Raw genomic sequence first — 22,084 nt, forward strand, 5'->3', positions numbered from 1 at the left:
GCGTTCTTCTCGTTACGATGCCACAGAGGGTAATTGAGATGTCCTGCCGCTTTCCTGTGCCGCGGAAAAAGGCACTCTCCTGCGCTGTCAACTCGAATTAAACACCGAGTTAACTTTCCCCGGCTAGAAAAAAAAAAGGCCTCACGTTAAGCCCCCCCCCCCCCGTGTACCTTTCCCAATCTCAGCGGCCATAAAGGTTCTCCGCCTTGTAAATCTCGGACGGCGTGCTGGCTGGGGGGGGGGGGGGGCGGAGGAGGATAGGGAGGGGAGGCAATGTGTTAGGCCGCCACCGTCTTAGCCGCACTTAGCCGGGGGTTTAACATGCCGGACTGCGGAAGCCCCCTCTACCACTTGGTGGCGAGCCTCCTTACGGGGCAGGTAGTATCCCGCACATAATAGACGCCACACATCTGGACTTGTTTAATAAAAGCAAATAAGCGACGTGCTAACAGCAATAACTTAAAAGGGACCAATAAGAAAAGCCACTTTTATAGCCTTTTCGATTGCCCCGATGAAAGGTGACAAACGGTTACATAGGCTACTTGAAAAAAAAAAAAAAAAAAAAGACACAAGTCCAACCAGGGGGTCTCAAACTGGCGGCCCCCCTCCAGCTGTTGCACAACTACAATTCCCATGAGGCATTGCAAGCCTGACAAGCATGGCTGCCATAGGCAGGGGCATGATGGGACTTGTAGTTTCCCGCAAAACAGTTGGAGGGGCTGTCAGTTTGAGACCCCCCCGACTTTAGTGCAACCAATAAAGGGAAAGGGTTTGCTCGGCACACTGGCGTTGTTCTATGCCACGCCTTATTCGTCGATTTCCCACGGCGCGCGTGTGTGCGCCGAGCGTCGTCTTTTCATTCTGTGACCTAATCATCGAACGTCACCAGTCGTTTGTATATCCCTTGCTTTTTTAAGGGCGCGGAGATGCGTTTGGGTCAAATCTCGGGGGTCGGGGCGGGGGGGGGGGGGGTCGCCCAAAGCTCTTAGAAACTGACAAATGACAATTTAAAATATTGAAAACTTCTGCAAAAAAAAAAAAAAGAAAGGCTCCTTGACATCACCGGTTGGCTCCCGCGGTGGTCTAGCTGGCTACCGAGCGATTAAGATAATATCACGTGATCGTTACTCATCTCTTGTATGTAATGTGTGCTCAGCACACGCCTAGAATGCAGACGTCAGTGAACGCCTAGCTGGTTGGAGTCATTGATCCACGTGTCCCTTTTCCATCGCCCATCGTGCTAATCATATAATATGATAAAAAAATATAAACAGTTACAGGATGAAAGTCCATCGAGTTCAAAAACATAATATAAGAATCGTTCATGTCTTGTATGTCTGTGTGTGTTCAATCGTTCAGCAGTCGTTCATCCAAGCGTTTCCGTTTTCTTTCAACCAAATTGCATGGATGCGTTTGGACAAATCTCAGGAGCCGAGTCACCAAAAGCTCCTTAAAAAAAATGACAAATGCTGATTAAATGTTTGGAAATTGTTCTCTTGTTATCTGTAAAAAACAAAACAAAAAAAATGTCGCTGGCTCCTTCTAATCACATGTTGGCTACTAGAGTGGGCTATCTGGCTACCGAAATAATTAAATATAATAAAAAAATATACTATAATAATATAATCATTATTCACCTCTTGTATGTATATAAATGTGTGTTCAGCACTCTTAGGCTGGCCATACATTATACAATTTTCTTATTCAATTTCCTTGCTCTGTAGTGTAAGAGCCGGCCGGCACACACATTAAAAGTGTTTACGTGTTTAACTTCATATTCTATGTTTTCTTCGTAAAACTAGGAAAATTGTATAATGTATTGGCCGGCCTTATACTGCGCAATTCAAAGTTGGCTGGCTGGGGGGTTGTCCCGTTTTTTTTTTTTTCTTTGTACAACCGAATGGGGGGAGATTTGTTAAGAGACAAGTCTCAGGAGCACCCAGAAAATTGACAAATGCCGATGAGATGTTTTGAACGTCTGCTCTTGTTTTCCGTAAAATGATTTGTTCCTGACTCCTAAAAAATCACTTTGTGTGCTTCCGAGAGTGGGCAGGCTGGGTACGGAGCTAATAATACCGAATGTGATAGAATTGAATGGAATATATAACACTTTCCATCTCTTGTGTGTGTTCTAGCACACTTACACCGCACATGTTCAGAACTGACAGTCAACGTTTCCATCCAAATCTCCCCTTTTTTCTTTTCAATGAAATGGCATGGATGTGTTTGGGCAAATCTCAGGAGCTCCTAGAAAATTATGAACGGCGATTAACCACTTAAGGACCAGGCCTCTTTTTCGGACTTGGTGTTTCCATGTTTAAAACAGTTTTTTTTTGCTAGAAAATTACTTAGAACCCCCAAACATTTTATATTGTTTTTTTTCTAACACCCTAGAGAATAAAACGGCGGTCATTGAAATACTTTTTTTCACACCGTATTTGCGCAGCGGTCTTAGAAGCACACTTTTTTTGGAAAAAATTCACTTTTTTGAATAAAAAAATAAGACAACAGTAAAATTAGCCCAATTTTTTTTTTTATATACTGTGAAAGATAATGGTATGCCAAGTAAATTGATACCCAACATGTCACGCTTCAAAATTGCGCCCGCTCGTGGAATGGCGTCCAACTTTTAGCCTCAAAAATCTCCATAAGCGACATTTAAAAAATTCTACAGGTTGCATTTTTTGCGTTACAGAGGAGGTCTAGGGCTAGAATTATTGCTCTCGCTCTACCGATCGCGGCGATACCTCACATTTGTGGTTTGACCACCGTTTTCATATGCGGGCGCTACTCACGTATGCGCTCGCTTCTGTGCGCAAGCTCGTCGTAACGGGGTGTTTTTAAAAATTTTTTTTTTTTTTCTTATTTATTTTAATTTATTTTATTTATTTTTACACTTTTTAAAAAAAAATTAATAAAATGGATCACTTTTATTCCTATTACAAGGAATGTAAACATCCCTTGTAATAGAAAAAAGCATGACAGGTCCTCTTAAATATGGAGATCTGGGGTCAAAAGGTCCTCAGATCTCATATTTGGGCTAAAATGCAACAAAAAAAAAAAAAAAAAGAAAATCTGACATTTAAAAAAAAAAATATACCTTTAAGAGGTATGGGGGAAGTGACGTTTTGACGTCGCTTCCGCCCTCCTATGGTATAGAGACGAGTGGGGGCCATCTTAGCCTCACTTGTCTCTATGCCCAGCAGACTGAAGGACCCGATCGCCTCCGCCGCTACCGACGGCTCCGGTAAGCGGCGGAAGGTGCGGGAGGGCGGCGGGAGGGGGGGTGGCACCTCTCCCGCCGCCGATAGCGGTGATCTCGCGGCGAATCCGCCGCGGAGACCACCGTTATCGTACAGCCGACCGCCGCCTGAAGAGATGGATATCTCGGTTGTGGCAGCAGTTGCTCCCGTTACCGAGATATCCCTCTTCAAAAAATGGACGTACATCGGCGTGAGGCGGTCCACAAGTGGTTAAATGTTCTGAACCTGTTCTCGTTCTCTGCAAAAAGAATATCAGGGTCCTCCTGGCATCTTGAAAGCACCTGTTGGCTACCAGGGTGGCCTAAGTGTCTACTGAGCTTATCATATAATATAATATCATATAATATAATATAAGAGTTACATTTAGTTACAGTTACGTTGAAAAAAAGATACAAGTCCATCCAGTTCAAAAATGTAATAATTTTTCATCTCTTGTATATTACATGTTACATAGTAGGTGAGGTTAAAAAAAAGACGCAAGTCCATCAAGTCCAAGCTATTGCCACGTACACGCGGTCGGAAATTTCGGCCACCAAAAAAACGTTGAGAGCTTTTCGATGGAAAATGCGACCGTGTGTACACTCCATCGGAATTTTGCTGACCGATTTTCCGCCATCAAAAGATTGAGAGCGGGTTCTCAATTTTCGGAAATTCCGATCGTGTGTAACGCAATTCCGACGCGCAAAAACTCACCCATGCTCAGATTCAACCACGAGGCGGAAGCTATTGGCTGCTGGCTATTGAACTTCCTTTTTCTAGCCCCGTCGTACATGTTTAACGTCACAGCGTTCTTGGTTGGAATTTGGTGTGACTGTGTGTGTGTGTGAGACAGCTTGAGCGAAATCCCATCGGAAATTCCACCGGGAAAACCATCGGAGCTTTTCCCGACCAAAATTCCGATTGTGTGTACGGGGCATTAGTGTGTGATTATATGTCAGTACTACATTGTATATCATGTATGTTGTGTTCATTAAGGTGCTTATCTAATAGTTTTTTGAAACTATCGATGCCCCCCACTGAGACCACCGCCTGTGGAAGGGAATTCCACATCCTTGTCGCTCTTACAGTAAAGAACTCTCTACGTAGTTTAAGGGTAAACCTCTTTTCTTCTAATTTTAGTGAATGGCCACGTGCGTTTTATTAAATTCCCTTTCGCGAAAATGTTTTCTCCCTATTGTGGGGTCACCAGTACGGTATTTATATATTGTGAGGTCACCAGTCCAGTATTTATATATTGTGGGGTCACCAGTCCGGTGTTTATATATTGTGGGGTCACCAGTCCGGTGTTTATATATTGTGGGGTCACCAGTCCTGTATTTATATATTGTGGGGTCACCAGTCCTGTATTTATATATTGTGGGGTCTCCAGTCCGGTATTTATATATTGTGGGGTCTCCAGTCCGGTATTTATATATTGTGGGGTCACCAGTCCGGTATTTATATATTGTGGGGTCTCCAGTCCGGTATTTATATATTGTGGGGTCTCCAGTCCGGTATTTATATATTGTGGGGTCACCAGTCCGGTATTTATATATTGTGGGGTCTCCAGTCCGGTATTTATATATTGTGGGGTCACCAGTCCGGTATTTATATATTGTGGGGTCTCCAGTCCGGTATTTATATATTGTGGGGTCTCCAGTCCGGTATTTATATATTGTGGGGTCACCAGTCCGGTATTTGTATATTGTGGGGTCTCCAGTCCGGTATTTATATATTGTGGGGTCTCCAGTCCGGTATTTATATATTGTGGGGTCACCAGTCCGGTATTTATATAATGAAATCATATCCCCTCTCAGGCGTCTCTTCTCCAGAGAGAATAAGTTCAGAGCTCACAACCTTTCCTCATAACTAATATCCTCCAGACCCGTTATTAGCTTTGTTGCCCTTCTTTGTAGTCGCTCCATTTCCAGGACATCCTTCCTGAGGACTGGTGCCCAGTCCATGTCTATGTGTGTTCTGCTCTCACACTCATCGTGTACAACCGAATTGCCTGGATGTGTTTGGGCAAATCTCAGGAGTCGGGTCACCAAAGATCCTAGACAAATGACAATTGGTGATGAAATGTTTTGCACTTGTTATCTTGTTATCTGCAAAAAGGATGAGATGTTTAGGGCTCCTTGAAATCACCTGTTGGCTACTAGAGTGGCCTATCCGGCTACCGAGCAAATAATATCATATAACAGATACCTAATTAGGCACCTGAGGCCAAGGATGTACCCGCTGGCTACTAGAGTGACCTAGCTGGTTATTGCGCTAATAATATAACCATTTTTCATCTCCTGTGTGTGCATATATATATATATATATATATATATATATTTTTTTTTTTATATATATATATATCATTTCAGGGGGAACGTGGTGAAACTCAGTTCCACCACCTCTGGCTCAAACCCTTGTGGGGGGAGGGGGTCTGCTCACCACAATCACTTGTAAACACAGAAGTCCAGTTTCTGTGTTTACAAGTGACAGCTCTGCCCTCTGTATGTAATGCAATCTTGGTATTTAATGCCCCTTTAAGACCCTCCTACTGTTCATGAAATTTGATTGACCACACCCACTATTTGATATGATTTGGAGGGTGTTTGTGGGGGGGGGGAGGGGTTTTTGGGGGTTCATGGTTGAGTTTCAGCACCTATTGTTTGAGAAAAAAAGGCCTGTATATATATATATATATATATATATATTGTTCTAGTACACTTCCACTGCACATCTTACATTTGAATAGTTGAAGATTAATATTTCCATCCACTTGTCCCCGTTTAACCCGAATTGCATGGATATGTTTGGGCAAATCTCAGAAGTCGGGTCACCAAACCTCCTAGACAAATGACAAATGCTGATTGAATGTTTTGAACCTTTTATCTGCAAAAAGGATAAGATGTTATTGGCTCCTTGGAAACACCTGTTGGCTACTAGAGTGACCTAGGTGTCTACTGATCTTATAATATAATATAATATATAATATAATAAATAGTATAATATAATATAATATAATAAATTAAATAGTATAATATATAATAAAATATAATATAATATAATAAATAGTATAATATAATATATAATATAATAAATAGTATAATATAATATAATATAATAAATAGTATAATATAATATAATATAATGAATAGTATAATATAATATAATAAATTAAATAGTATAATATATAATAAAATATAATATAATATAATAAATAGTATAATATAATATATAATATAATAAATAGTATAATATAATATAATAAATAGTATAATATAATATACTAAATTAAATAGTATAATATATAATAAAATATAATATAATAAATAGTATAATATAATATATAATATAATATAATAAATAGTATAATATAAAATATATAATATAATATAATATATAATATAATATAATATAATATAATATAATATAATGTTCAGCTCTTGTATGTCTATGGGTGATCAGCAAACCTACATTGCAAAATGTAAAGTTGGCAGTGAATATTTAGCTGGTTGGATTCATTCATCCAAATGTAATTTTTCTTTCACCCATCATATAAATAATATAGTATAAAATAATTGTATAGAAAATAAAATAATAGAATATATTATAATATAAAATAATAGAATATATAATCATTTCCGGTCTCTCCTATGTATGCACTTACACTGCACGCTCCTGGCACTGATGTCCCCTCTTCCCTCTCCCGCCATTGGCCGGCTCTGTTCTTCATAGACTTCTGTGATACTTTGTTATATCGTACATCCGGTCTGATCACCGATCACTTTGAATAGACCCCACATTATTGAAGTTTTCAAATAAATAAAGTTTGAGTGAATTCAGATCTTCTCCACCCATCTGGTAAATAAAGGGGTTCTCCTGTGGCCCCCCCCCCTGGACACGCACAGCCCCCACACCAACACCCCCTCCCCCCCCGGAGCTTCTGACCACCAGGCTGCCCGCTGCATGGACACAGGGTGGCATTCCTGGCAACCCGTGAGCCGGGGATAAAAAAAAAAGAGGTTCGGTTGGGCGCCCATCTGCCCAAGCTTGGCTGGGCCTGGTGCTTTCTATGCCAGATTCATGCCCTGAATATCTAATCAGCGGTTGCAGAGTGTTGAGGGGGTGGGGGGCGCGAGGGGCGGGGGGCGGGTGTTTTGCCACCAATACGGTCGGCTTTGGTGCTTTTCCTTTGTGTTTATGTAAAGTCATTTTAAGACCCCCCCAAAAAAAAAATAATACACCCAACATACGTCCAGCAGATCTTTACTGGCGCTCCCTGATTTCCGGGACATCCCAAGTTTTGTTTGTTTAAAAAAAATAAAATGATTGAATGTCGATCGACTTTGCTACACAATCATTTTTTTTTTAAATACTTCCTGATTTCCTGAGAGTATCTTTCTAATTTCAAATGAAAAAAAAAAAAAAAGACGCTGAGTAGTATAAAAGGGACGTTGGTGGACTGTAGCGCCGCGTGGTCCTCCAGGAATATAGCGGGGGGAACTCCGCAGAGATCGCGTTCCTCCGGTTGTTGTTCTGGAGATAAAAAGTTTTGTTTTATAGAATTTTTTTATCTAAAGCAGAATGAACTTCCAGAGTTTTACGTGAAGGAGCTTAGGGGGGGCCACATGAGGGACTTTCACGGGGCCACATGTGGAGCTTTGATGGGGCAACAGGAGGAGCTATGACAGGGCCACATGAGGAACTTTAATGGGGCCACATGTGGAGCTTTGATGGGGCAACATGAGGGACTTTAATGGGGCCACATGAGGAGCTTTGATGGTACCACATGAGGGACTTTAATGGGGCAACGTGAGGGACCTTGATGGGCCACATGAGGAGCTTTGATGGGGCAACGTGAGAGACTTTGACAGGCCACATGAGGAGCTTTGTTGGGGCTATATAAGGAGCTTTGATGAGGTCACACAAGTAGCTATGTTGGGGCCACATGAGGGACTTTAATGGGGCCACATGAGGAGCTTTGATGGGACCACATGAGGAGCTTTGATGGGGCCACATCAGGGACTTTAATGGGGCAATGTGAAGGACTTTGATGAGGCCACATGTGGAGCTTTAATGAGACCACAGGAGGGATGTTGATGGGCCACATGAGAAACTATGACGGAGCCACATTAGGAGCTTTGATGGGACCACATGAGGGACTTTAATGGGGCAATGAGAGGGACGTTGATGGGCCACATGAGGAGCTATGATGGGGCCACGTGTGGAGCTTTTATGGGACCACATGAGGGACTTTAATGGAGCAATGTGAGGGACTTTGATGGGGCCACATGAGGAGCTTTGATGATGTCACACAAGTAGCTATGATGGGGCCACATGAGGGATTTTGACAGGCCACATAAGGAGCTTTGATGGGACCACACAATTAGTTATGATGGGGCCACATGAGGGACTTTGAGGGGGGAGCCACATGAGAAGCTTTGATGGAACCACAGGAAGAGCTTTGATGGGGCCACGTGAGGAGCTATGACAGGGCCATATGAGTGACTTTGAGGGGGGCCACAAAATACATTTAAAGAAGAAACGCGCCTTTGTATGATTATAACAAGTGAAGGAGGATGGCGGTTTTACGTGAGGGAGCTGGGGGGGGGGGGGGCACATGAGGGACTTTCATGGGGTCACATGTGGAGCTTTGATTGGGCAACAGGAGGAGCTATGACAGGGCCACATGAGGAACTTTAATGGGGCCACATGTGGAGCTTTGATGGGGCAACATGAGGGACTTTAATGGGGCAATGTGAGGCACTTTGACAGGCCACATGAGGAGCTTTGTTGGGGCTACATAAGGAGCTTTGATGAGGTCACACAAGTAGCTATGTTGGGGCCACATGAGGGACTTTAATGGGGCCACATGAGGAGCTTTGATGGGACCACATGAGGAGCTTTGATGGGGCCACATCAGGGACTAAAATGGGGCCACATGAGGAACTTTGATGAGACTACAGGAGGGACATTGATGGGCCGCATTAGAAACTATGACGGGGCCACATGAGGAGCTTTGATGGGACCATATGAGGGACTTTTAATGGGACAACGTGAGGGACTTTGATAAGGCCACATGAGGACCTATGATGGGGCCACATGTGGAGCTTTGATGGGACCATATGAGTGACTTTGAGGGGGGCCACAAAATACATTTAAAGAAGAAACGCGCCTTTGTAAGATTGTAACAAGTGACGGAGGATGGCGGTGACGTCACTTTCCTGCTTTATGGCGTGCGATCGGCGGGGGGCGCTGGGATGGCATTGCGGCGGCGCGTTGCTGTTATGTCATCACCTTGGAATGAAGATCCAGGAGTGTGTCGGTGGTGAACGAGCGACATTCCTGGACTTGAATCCAAAGACCCGGCTTCCTTCCTGAGAGGCCGAAGGTCCTCAGATCACAGAACTCGCCGGTGACGCGGCTCTCCCCGGGGGTCTCCTGCTTAAAGGGACATTGTGACATGTCGGGGGGGGGTGGGGGGGGGTAATAGTGGGGCGGAGCTAGGAATTGTCACTGATAGAGTTTGCATAATACTCCCTCCCCCCCCCCCATCCCAAAAATATCGTTATCCTCGTTCACATTTCCTATTGCAGACATTGCTTCCCCCGATCAATTGAAATATAATATGTAGAAGAAGTGAGCTCATTGGTCAGTCCGGTGTAGGGGGCGGGGGAAGGGAAACGTTGGATTTGTTGTGTATATAAAGATCCAGAGAAAGGAAAAGTCACATTTCTTCGTATTTTTGCACCAATCGCCTCCCTGCCCACCGATAACGGCATCCATTGCTGGAAAGAGCGCCGGCCGCACGCGGCCCACAATAGAAGACATACTATAAATGGACAATGCACGTTATTTTTGTAACAGGAAATGGGATGCAACTGGTCTGCGGCCACACACATTCCAATCCCTGTACAATCTTCATTACACTCACTAGATACTAAATAGCTCCGGGACCAATCAGGACAGTCCATGCAATCTATTTCCAGGTAATCCCGCACATCACACAGAGGGTCAAAGTGAGATTGTACAATCAGATTGTACCATGTGTGTCCACTTCAAGACATTTGGTGTCACTGACCGGCAAGGCATGCTGGGACTTCTGCTACCTTTAATGCACAGGTTACAGGCTATGCTGCTGAAGCTCTACAGCTGCCCATGCTGGAAGTTGTAGTGCCTCAGAGGTTGGAACAATGCACTTTTGATAAACCTGATGCAGAGGTTGTAGTCCACAATGCTGGCGCTCTACAGCTGCCCGTGCTGGGACTTGTAGTGCCTCAGAGGTTTAGAACAATACGTCTTTGTTACACGTCATGCACAGGTTAAATCACATAATAATAAAGCTCTGTAGTCGCCCATGCTGAGACTTGTAGTCCCTCAGAGGTTAGAATAATCCCATTTAGCACACTTGATGCACAGATTATAGTATATTATTATTAATTTTATTATGCAGTATTTATATAACTACTGCTGAAGCTCTACAGCCGTCACATGCTGGGACTTGTAGTGCCTCAGAGTGGTTGCTGCACCTGATGTACAGGCTGCAGTCTATATAGCTGCCTATGCTGGGACTTGTAGTGCCTCAGAGGGGTTGCTGCACCTGATGTACAGGCTACAGTCTATACAGCTGCCCATGCTGGGACTTGTAGTGCCTCAGGGGTTTAGAACAATATGTCTTTGTTACACGTCATGCACAAGTTGAATCACATAATAATAAATCTCCATAGTCACCCATGCTGAGACTTGTAGTCCCTCAGAGGGTAGAATAATGCTATTTGGTAAACTTGATCCAGAGGTTGTAGTCTACAATGCTGAAGCTCTACAGCCATCACATGCTGGGACTTGTAGTGCCACGTTGGTGTTGCTGCACTCGATGTACAGGTTACAGTCTATGCAGCTGCCTATGCTGGGACTTGTAGTTCCTCTAAGGTTTAGAACAATGCACTTTTACTACACAAGTTGAATTCCAGAATAATAATCCTCCATAGCCACCCATGCTGGGACTTGTAGCCCCACAGGGTTTATAATAATGCCATTTGGTACACTCGATGCACAGATTGTAGTATATACAGCTGAAGCTCTGCAGCTGCCCATGCTGGGACTTGTAGTGCCTCAGAGGGGTTGCTGTACTTGATGCACAGGTTACAGTCTATATAGCTCCCTGTGCTGGGACATGTAGTGCCTCGCAGGGGTTGATGTACGGGTTACAGTCTATACAGCTGCCTATGCTGGGACTTGTAGTGCCTTATGCCGCGTACACACGGTCGGAAATTTGGCCGGCAAAAGACCGATGAAAGCTTTTCGTCTGAAAAAATGCGACCGTGTGTACTCTCCATCGGAATTTTGCTGGCTGAATTTCCGCCAGCAAAAGGCTGAGAGCGTGCTCTCAATTCTTCCGACGGAAAAAGTTTTCTATCGGAAATTCCGATTGCGTGTACGCAATTCCGACGCACAAAAACTCACGCATTGCTCAGATTCAACTACGAGGCGGAAGCGATTGGCTACTGGCTATTAAATTTCCGTTTTCTAGTCCCGTCGTAAGCGTTGTACGTCACCGCGTTTTTAGTGGTCGGAATTTGGTGTGACCGCGTGTAGGCAAGACAGCTTGAGCCGAATCCCGTCGGAATTCCGTCGGGAAAACCATCAGAGCTTTTTTCCGACCAAAATTCCGCTCGTCTGTGTATGCGGCATTAGAGGTGTTCTTGTAATTTTTGTACAGAATACAGTCTATATAGCCGTTCATGCTGGGACTTGTAGTGCCACGTTGGTGCTGCTGGACTCGATGTACAGGGTACAGGCTATGCAGCTGCCTATGCTGGGACTTGTAGTTCCTCTAAGGTTTAGAGCAATGCGCTTTTACTACACAAGTTGAATTCCATAATAATAATCCTCCATAGCTACCCATGCTGGGACTTGTAGTCTCACGGGGTTTATAATAATGCCATTTTGGTACTCTTGATGCACAGATTGTAGTATATACAGCTGAAGCTCTGCAGCCGCCCATGCTGGGACTTGTAGTGCCTCAGAGGGGTTGTTATACTTAATATACAGGTTACAGTCTATACAGCCGCCCATGCTGGGACTTGTAGTGCCTCAGAGGGGTTGTTATACTTAATATACAGGTTACAGTCTATACAGCCGCCCATGCTGGGACTTGTAGTGCCTCAGAGGGGTTGTTATACTTAATATACAGGTTACAGTCTATACAGCCGCCCATGCTGGGACTTGTAGTGCCTCAGAGGGGTTGTTATACTTAATATACAGGTTACAGTCTATACAGCCGCCCATGCTGGGACTTGTAGTGCCTCAGAGGGGTTGTTATACTTAATATACAGGTTACAGTCTATACAGCCGCCCATGCTGGGACTTGTAGTGCCTCAGAGGGGTTGTTATACTTAATATACAGGTTACAGTCTATACAGCTGCCCATGCTGGGACTTGTAGTGCCTCAGAGGGGTTGTTATACTTAATATACAGGTTACAGTCTATACAGCCGCCCATGCTGGGACTTGTAGTGCCTCAGAGGGGTTGTTATACTTAATATACAGGTTACAGTCTATACAGCCGCCCATGCTGGGACTTGTAGTGCCTCAGAGGGGTTGTTATACTTAATATACAGGTTACAGTCTATACAGCCGCCCATGCTGGGACTTGTAGTGCCTCAGAGGGGTTGTTATACTTAATATACAGGTTAAAGTCTATACAGCTGCCCATGCTGGGACTTGTAGTTCCTCCCCAGCCACATCTTTATTTCAGTGATGAAAGCCCCTCATTCTTATTTCTTCTTTTTTAAATTTTTTTTTTTTAAGGGGAAATATTTAAAATGATTGCGCTAATCTCGTCGGCTCTGGAAGAGTTAAAAAAGGGAAGAAAAAAAAAAAGAAAAACGTTTTATTTTGTCGGACATGAAAGGAAAGCGAACAAACACGAATCTCTTTTTTTTTTTTTTTTTTTACGACCAGCAAGCTGCACAGCAAAACTTTTTAAAAGACTCTTTGCAGTGACTGGAGCGCCGTTTCCTCCCCCCACCCTGCCCGGCGTACCTCACACGCAGCGATGCCGCCGCCGCCTCGTTCACTTATATCCTCCAGCTGCCGTCCAGCGCTTGTGGTGTGAGCGTCAGCCTCATTTCCCGGCACAAGTGTTGTGCTAATTAGGTAGCCTGGCATTGGACGCAGCAGTACTTAACCAGATGTTGCGATGGATGTGAGCACCCCCCCCCCCACCCCCTTCCTCCTCCTCCGCCGTAAACATCTCCTCCTCGCCGCATCTATTTGCCCCTTTTATGAATGCGGAGGAAATCGCTCCTCATCCTGGGTTTCCGCGGCCCATCGCTCGCCGGCGCGGGAAGGGTTAATCCGATGCCCGTCTTCAGCTCCAGAGAGCCTGTAATTGCCTCTATAATTGTTATTATCTTCATTAGGGGCATCCCGCGTGTTATGGCCGCCCAGGGAAGGGCAGCGCCATTCCGATCGCCGCCGCCGCCGCCGAGCGGCTGAGAGAAAATCTTTCTTCTCCATATGAACGCATCCGGAAGTTTTATTTTTCTTTTAATGGCGACGTGCTGTAAATTAAGATATATAATATCGCCGGTCGGACGCCATATCGCCGTGCGGGCGCCATAACGTCTCCAAAAAATTCATAAGCGCTTGTGCAATTTAAAGAACAACTCCGTTTGGATCTGAATGGGCAGCAAAGCTATTCCAAAAACAGAAAAAAAAAAGACGACTCTTCCTGGATTCATCGGGCACGTGGACAGGGCGGCGCGGGCGCTACATCTGTAACTGGAGCTGCTCATTAGTTTACTATCGGGCAAAAAAAAAAAAAAAAAAAACGAAGGCCTAAAAATATCTCAAGACTTAAAATGCCCCCTCATTGCCATGTATGAATAGCTTATTGGTCCAGGCGGAGTTCTTCTTTAATGGGCATCAATGGTTCGTAGAGCAGGGGTGGCCATCTTGCAGGGTTGGCCGGTATACAGGCCATCGATTCGCTAGGAGGGAGTAACAAGGTCATCCTTGGCTTCCCCTTACCCCTCCCGTGCTTGGATGACATAGGTACACTTGGGTACGGTGGATTTTTAGTCATTTATTTAAGGTACTTGTATAGCGCCATCCATAGGCGTGCGCACAGGTTGTGTCAGGTGTGCCTGGGCATACCCTACTTTAAAAAAAAAAAAAGATCGCCCCTGCTTAGACCCCTAGTATTTCACCAAAGACCCCTAAAAGCTCCCAAAATAAAATATATATAAAATAAAGTAAAAAATAAAAATGGCTGCAAGCAATCTCTTCCCTACTGACTCCGCCCCTTGCTCTGCTGATACCGTCAGGATATATACACACATGCAAATGTGTTCGCTTTTTGGGGTGCACAGCCTATTGCAACACCCGGGGCGCCATCAGTTTATGCAGCACTTTACATATATATATATATATATATATATATATATATATATATAGTACAGTCACATCAGTCCCATGTTTGTTTTCGTTGTATTGTTTTTGTAACCTGTAGCACTTTCATCTTTTGATGAAAGGGCATTATAAAAAAAAAGTATTATTATTATTATTATTATTATTATTAGGAGGGAGGATTTCGGGGGTTCGCTAGATGAGGTGATATGGGAGGAGAATTGTGCTAGGAGGGGACATTTTTGTTTGGGGAGGGGGTATTTGTGCTAGGAGGGGACATTTTTGTTTGGGGGGAGGGGGTATTTGTGCTAGGAGGGGACATTTTTGTTTGGGGAGGGGGTATTTGTGCTAGGAGGGGAAATTTTTGTTTGGGGGAGGGGGTATTTGTGCTAGGAAGAGATTTTTCGTTTGGGGGGGATTTGTGCTGGGGGGGGGGGGAGATTTAGGGGGTGGATTTGTGCTAAAGGTGAGCTGTAGAGGATTTGTGCTAGGAGTGGTGACTTTATTTTAGGGGGAGAGGCATTTGTGTTGCGGAATGGGGGGGGGGGTGCGACAATGATTTGTGCTGGGGGGAATTTCAGTGGGGGGGGGGATTTGTACTGGGGAAATGTATGCTTAGGGGGTAAGCATGCAGATTAGTGCACAATTTATTTATTTTTTTACTTTGGGGGGGGGGGGGGGTGGACTTTTGCTGACACATAATGCTTCTACAAGTTACGTGTGTGTGTGTGTGGGGGGGGGGGGTGCTGTTTGGCATGCTCACCCCCCTGGGCTCTAGATGACGTGTCTCGGCACTGTTTGGAAGTAGCCATGGTTGCCACTGATCGCTACATTGTGGCATTTTGGGAAATACACCGAATCCCTTTTCTCACTCGATACTTTTTATATATTTTGTAACAATAGTTTGTAGCAATAAAAAGATTTTTTTTTTTTCAATTATCGGTGATGATGGACGTTGTGTATTATTGTAGCACCTGAAAAGTCCTGGAAATTAAAAAATAAATCAAATGTCCGGATCGGCGACTGCCGCATGTCGTCTTATAAAGCGCGACTGATACCTGAGATGTGGCCACGGTTTGGACACATTGAGGTGTAAAGTTCTTGTGTACGGCGCTTGTTCAATATCTTAACAAAAAACACCTAAGTGGGATTTTGAGGTCTGTTCCGAATAGAAAACTTTGCCTGTAGGGTGTGGTGACCCGTGGCGGGGGGAACGTCGGCCCCCCGAATGTGCGGCCTCCTCTGTCCGCTGGAGAAACGCTCTCTCTCTATATCGTTATATTTCACGGCTGACAAATGTTTTACGGGAATAAACATCGCATGTCTGGCATTCAGTGGCCGTAAAAAGAAGTTCAAACTGAAATGCATTTTGGGTGAATCATCCGGGGCTTCACGTCGAGTGATTCCAGGTGGAGTAGCTTTGTGGTAAATCATTCTTCAGAGGTGGAATTGTGGGGATCGCGTCTTGGCGTCGGCCAAATATTGTATCGTGTCATATGTAGATCACTGCGCTCCTCGGCAGTTTTTATTTATTTATTTTTGCCTCCTGAGGTTCTTATGGATATAGACCGGCAACACTGCCACCCCGAAGGTCACCCCGAAGGTCACCCCGAAGGTCGTGGCCATACTGCGGACCTGCACCGTTCATTTCCTGCCGTGGTGTATATGGCCCGACCCTGATAGATATTCATTTCTTTGGTGCTCCTCTCCACTTCAGCTAACACTTTCAAAAACCTTTAGTGTTCATTATGCTTTGACTATCGTTCTTCTCCCTCTCTGGTGCCCTCAACGTTCTCATACAATCCGCCCTTCTTTGATGATTTCTGAATATTGCTCATCGTGTCGTATTGTTGGTAGATCCATTTTTTGGCGTGTTGCCATAGATTTCTTTTTTATTTAACACCCATATGGTTCCTTTATTGAGAAAGATTTCTTAAAGTTTGACTCCCCTGAGCTCCCGGTCAATACGCTCTTTTTGCTCCACGTTCCTTTTAGGTTGACATCGCTGCACATGGTCCCATCTGGCTCAGCTCCAGTTTAGCTTTTTTTGGGTTGTTTACCCATGGTTGCTTGTCTTAATTGGCATCCATGACATGGGCTTTGCGTGACCTCTTCAGTTCTTAGTACTGCATGCCACCTACCTTTTATCCTGCACATGGGCATCCCTACATGGGCGCTCCCAACATGACAGCTCCCAGTACTCACAGGCACCCCAACATGGACTCTCCCAGTACATACAGGCATTCCAACATGGACTCTCCCAGCATACACAGACATCCCAACATGGCAGCTCCCAGTACACACAGACATCCCAACATGGCAGCTCCCAGTACACACAGGCATCCCAGGATGGCAGCTCCCAGTACAAACAGGCACCCCAACATGGAAGCCCCCAATACACACAGGCACCCCAACATGGACTCTCCCAGTACACACAGTCATCCCAACATGGTAGCCCCCAGTACACACAGGCATCCCAACATGGCAGCTCCCAGTACAAACAGGCACCCCAACATGGCAGCCCCCAATACACACAGGCACCCCAATATGGCAGCTCCCAGTACACACAGGCATCCCAATATGGCAGCTCCCAGTACACACAGGCATCCCAATATGGCAGCTCCCAGTACACACAGGCATCCCAATATGGCAGCTCCCAGTACACACAGGCATCCCAATATGGCAGCTCCCAGTACACACAGGCATCCCAATATGGCAGCTCCCAGTACACACAGGCATCCCAATATGGCAGCTCCCAGTACACACAGGCATCCCAATATGGCAGCTCCCAGTACACACAGGCATCCCAATATGGCAGCTCCCAGTACACACAGGCATCCCAATATGGTAGCTCCCAGTACACACAGACATCCCAACGTGGCAGCTCCCAGTACAAACAGGCACCCCAACATGGCAGCCCCAATACACACAGGCACCCCAATATGGCAGCTCCCAGTACACACAGGCATCCCAATATGGCAGCTCCCAGTACACACAGGCATCCCAATATGGCAGCTCCCAGTACACACAGGCATCCCAATATGGCAGCTCCCAGTACACACAGGCATCCCAATATGGCAGCTCCCAGTACACACAGGCATCCCAATATGGCAGCTCCCAGTACACACAGGCATCCCAATATGGCAGCTCCCAGTACACACAGGCATCCCAATATGGCAGCTCCCAGTACACACAGGCATCCCAATATGGTAGCTCCCAGCACACACAGACATCCCAACGTGGCAGCTCCCAGTACACACAGGCATCCCAATATGGCAGCTCCCAGTACACACAAACATCCTAACATGGCAGCTCCCAGTACACACAGACACCCCAACATAGAAGCCCCCAATAACAGGCATCCCAACATAGAAGCCCCCAATAACAGGCATCCTAACATGGCAGCTCCCAATACACACAGGCATCCCAACATAGAAGCCCCCAATAAAAGGCATCCTAACATGGCAGCTCCCAGTATAACAGCCAGATGTTTTATAGATCATCACTTGTACGATTCCCCTGTGCTTGTCTGATGTATGCGTAAAATCAAGGTGAATGGTGTCCATCTCTTTTAGGGTATTGATGGTTTCCACCAGTATGACATCACTGGCTGTTCATTAATTGGTTATTTTGTATATTTGCTCTTCTGCCGATAAGATGTAGATGTTGCGTTCCTCCTCCATCCTTATCAGACGAAGAGCTTCCTTTGGCCATTATCTACAGAAGATCTCGAGATTGCCGGTTCTCCAAGTCATGGTCAAGCCTGGAGGTTCTTCTCTTAATCTGGACCTTTTGGTTAGTAGATACCTATCTCAGCATTGCTGGGATGTTTCCATGGCAGAATGCAATGATATGTCAGATTACTGCGCTAATTACAGTAACCGGGGATCACTAATGGCGCTCATCGGACACCGGGCCACCATGTTCCTCATCGGAGGCCTCTTCTGTCTGAGGTGGATCACGTTACTCTGTTTTCTGCCTCTGACAAGTCACATCCTCGGGATAATCCATCTGAGCTGAAATCCTCACTTATGATACGATCGCAGGAACAAACTCCCGCAATTAATCTCCATATATTCCGACGTCCAGAAAACTCATTATTGATACACTATTGTGTCAATTACAGAGATAAATCCATTGGTAAAATTATTGATTTCGGGCAGCGGACACACAGCACAGATCCCGATGCTTGACCGAAAATTTGTACGACAGTAAATATCTTTTTTTTTTTCCTGGACACCGAGGCTCCAGTCCGGCCTGCCAAGACTCCGGCACCAATTATTAAAGTAGATATAAATCCAATCAGCTACATTTCGGATACGCTTTACCATCTTCATGCCATTTCACACGTGATTTAAAAAATATATATAATTAGATCTGAAGATGTCGTTAAAAAAAAAAAAAATCCTGGTGATCCTGCAATGAAGGTCACTTCCTGTTATAGGGTGACAACGCTCCGTTCCTGACTCCCAATTGTTCTTCAGCGTTGTCACCCCATGGCACAGGCTTCCGATGGTGGGACGGGGGGGGGGGCGGCTGGGGACAGTTGGTTATATAAAACGTTACCATGGGGTCCCCAACCTGCGGCCCTGCAGCTGTTGCAGAACTACAAGTCCCACGATGCATTGCAAGACTGACAGTTACAAGTACGACTCCCTAAGGCAGAGGCATGATGGGACTTGTAGTTCTGCAACAGCTGCAGGGCCGCAGGTTGGGGACCCCATGCATTACACAGACGCGGTCCTCTGTTGTCACCGTTATGAAACCCCCGGCCTGAGAAATGCCATTGCTGATGTATATGTAGACACGGCAGCTGCAAAGAGGCTGCAGGAGATCAGCAAAATTAAGATGGAAAGAAAAGGTGAAAACAGGATTTTAGCATTAAAAAAAGGTATAAAATAAACATCCAATCCAATTATCCTCTATAAAGTTTATAGAAAACCAGCTTGTCTTTAATGAGCTGTGCCCCCCCCCCCCTCCTGCTGGCCGAAAATCCCGACTTCACAAAAAGCAACAACGTTTGGGAGGCGCCTGTGATTGGCTACATTTTTATTTTATTTTTATTTTTTCTGATGGAAATCTTCTCCCTTTAAAAACGCACCGGGCTTCCAGACGGACGCGCTCACAGCTGCCAGTTTGATTTACGCCGCGTCCTTCCAACGATTTAGGGCTTTTTTTGTTATTACTGGGGAGTTTTTTTATTTTACAACAAGGCTTGGAGGAATTTTGTTTTATTCCATCTCTCCTTTTTTTTTTTTTTTTTTAAAGGTATTTATGGTTATGCTGCCCCTAACGTTTTCCAATTTCGGACAGTTTTTTTTTTTTTTTTTTTATAGCGGCGGAGTTATGGGTTTATCTGCTGTTCTGTGTGCCGGAGAATTAATAAACGTGTCAATAAAAAAGTGGAAAATGTGTTAAAAAGAAAAAAAAAAAAAGATCTGCACGTGTTGGAGGCAATATATCGGCGGCGAGCTCCGTGGCTTTAGGGGTCTAGCGCCAGCCTATAAAGTGGCGCACACGCACGGCACTGTTTTTTTTTTTTTTTTTTTTGTATCCCGAACGTTAAATTCATAAGGAAAAGGGGCATTTTAAAAAATAGCCGTAAAATGTTTAAAATATATACATTGTTATAAACAGGCAGGTGATTTTTTATTTTTTTTTATTTTATAGTTGGAATAGGGAGGTGATGTATTTGTGTTATATTCTGCGCTCAATAAAAGGCCATTTGGAAGATTTCGCAATTTGTTCCGCCATCGTAAAATCGAAGCAAACAATTGGTAACGCGATGTAACGGGCGCTCCAGCTGGGCCGGCCCATAGAATGGAGATTTCGATGTATCGTTCGGTCTGCTTGTGTTAAGTTGTGCGCGTTCGTGAATCGTGCGGCTTTACACAGGTTCATTTACTTTTATTTTATTTATTTATTTTAAATCAGATTTTTTTATTTTATTTTTTGCTTTTTTTTTTTTTGTTCATTTCCAGCGTCTTCAGTCATTGTCGGTACAGAAATCGACATCATGAAAATGAATCAGCGCTGCATGTATGTTCACTAAGACAGCTGGGATTTATCTTCTCAGTCTGGATGAGCTGCGTTCGGGTTTGAGCACAGCGAACGTCAGATGCCGAATCTCAACCCCATTGAAATCAATAAGAGCCGAATCTGACAAAACGGGGGGAGGGGGGGGGGGTCAAAAAATGGCACTGCCCCTGGGGAACATGGACCACTGCAACCTTTTTTAAATGTTTTTACTAAATCCCATTTTTCCGGGAACAGTCATTTTTTACTGAAATTTACAAAGGAAAAATTGTTATACATTTTCGGCAAATTACATTTCTTTTCTGGCTTCAAGTATATTTAAAAAATGGCACACACACCCCCCCCCCCCCCCCCCCCCCCGAAAAGTTCAATCAAAATATTTGGGGGATCTTTTGGTGTGCTATGTTTTTTTTTTTAAATGGAAGCCAGATGGGAAATGTCATTTGCCGGTAATTTAAAACAATTTTTCTTTGTAAAGGAGTCGGCGGTGAAATGTCATTTACTGCAATTTTTAAGCTGTTATTTTTTTTTTATTTGTCTCCTTTGCAGTAAGAATGCAACCAAAAAAGTTGTGTAGAGTTCCCCCAAAATGCATACCAGCCCCTTTGAATCTGGTATGGATTTTATCCATACCAGGGTATGCCCCCTTCCTTTTTTGAACCATACCAGGCCACATGCCCTCAACATGTGTGTGGGGGGGGGGGGGGGGAGTCTTGTCACCCTGTGCAATGCAGATCTGCACTGCCGAATGACCCTTCCCCTGCGGCACCCGAGGCTACAGAGAAAGGGACTGAAGAATCTCTGTCCTCAGTCCCCTTCTCTTCTGCTATTTCACCAGAAATTGTAAATAAATAATAGATAAAATAATAATAAAAATATATATACTATATATATATATATATATATATATATTTTTTTTTTTTATTATTTGTTTTGTTCTTATTATTTTATTTTGTTATTATTTTTTCCAATTTGTTTTTATTATTATTTTATTTTACAATATATATATATATATATATATATATATATATATATATATATTTTTTTTTTTACAATATATATATATATATATATATATATATATTTTACAATATTTGTAAAAAAATAATAAGAAGAAAATGGAAAAAATAATAACAAACTAAAATAATAAAAAGGAAAAAAAAAATATTGTAAAAAAAAAAATAATAACAATAATAATAATAATAAAACAATTGGAAAAAATAATAACAAAATTAAATAATAAGTAAAAAAAAAAAACTACTGACACCGCCTACTGCACATGTGTGTTTGAGCTTTGGGGTGCACACCTATGGCAACAGAGCTGTGTAAAACTCAGGACTGGGTGGACAGAAGGACAAATCCTCTAGCTGATAAAGTGACCCCCCCCCCCCCATGTAT

General features: G+C 44.0%; 1 protein-coding gene across 1 annotated transcript in view; it reads left to right on the forward strand.

Moving 5' to 3' along the window:
- LOC143973790 (E3 ubiquitin-protein ligase Rnf220-like) overlaps positions 1 to 22,084 on the forward strand; it is a 247,971-nt gene that overhangs the window by 11,366 nt on the left and 214,521 nt on the right. The window lies entirely within an intron of this gene.

Source organism: Lithobates pipiens, unplaced genomic scaffold, assembly GCF_037356315.1.
Source record: "Lithobates pipiens isolate NorthernLeopardFrog02 unplaced genomic scaffold, aLitPip1_a1.2 Scaffold_116, whole genome shotgun sequence".
NCBI classification, from domain to species: Eukaryota; Metazoa; Chordata; class Amphibia; order Anura; family Ranidae; genus Lithobates; species Lithobates pipiens.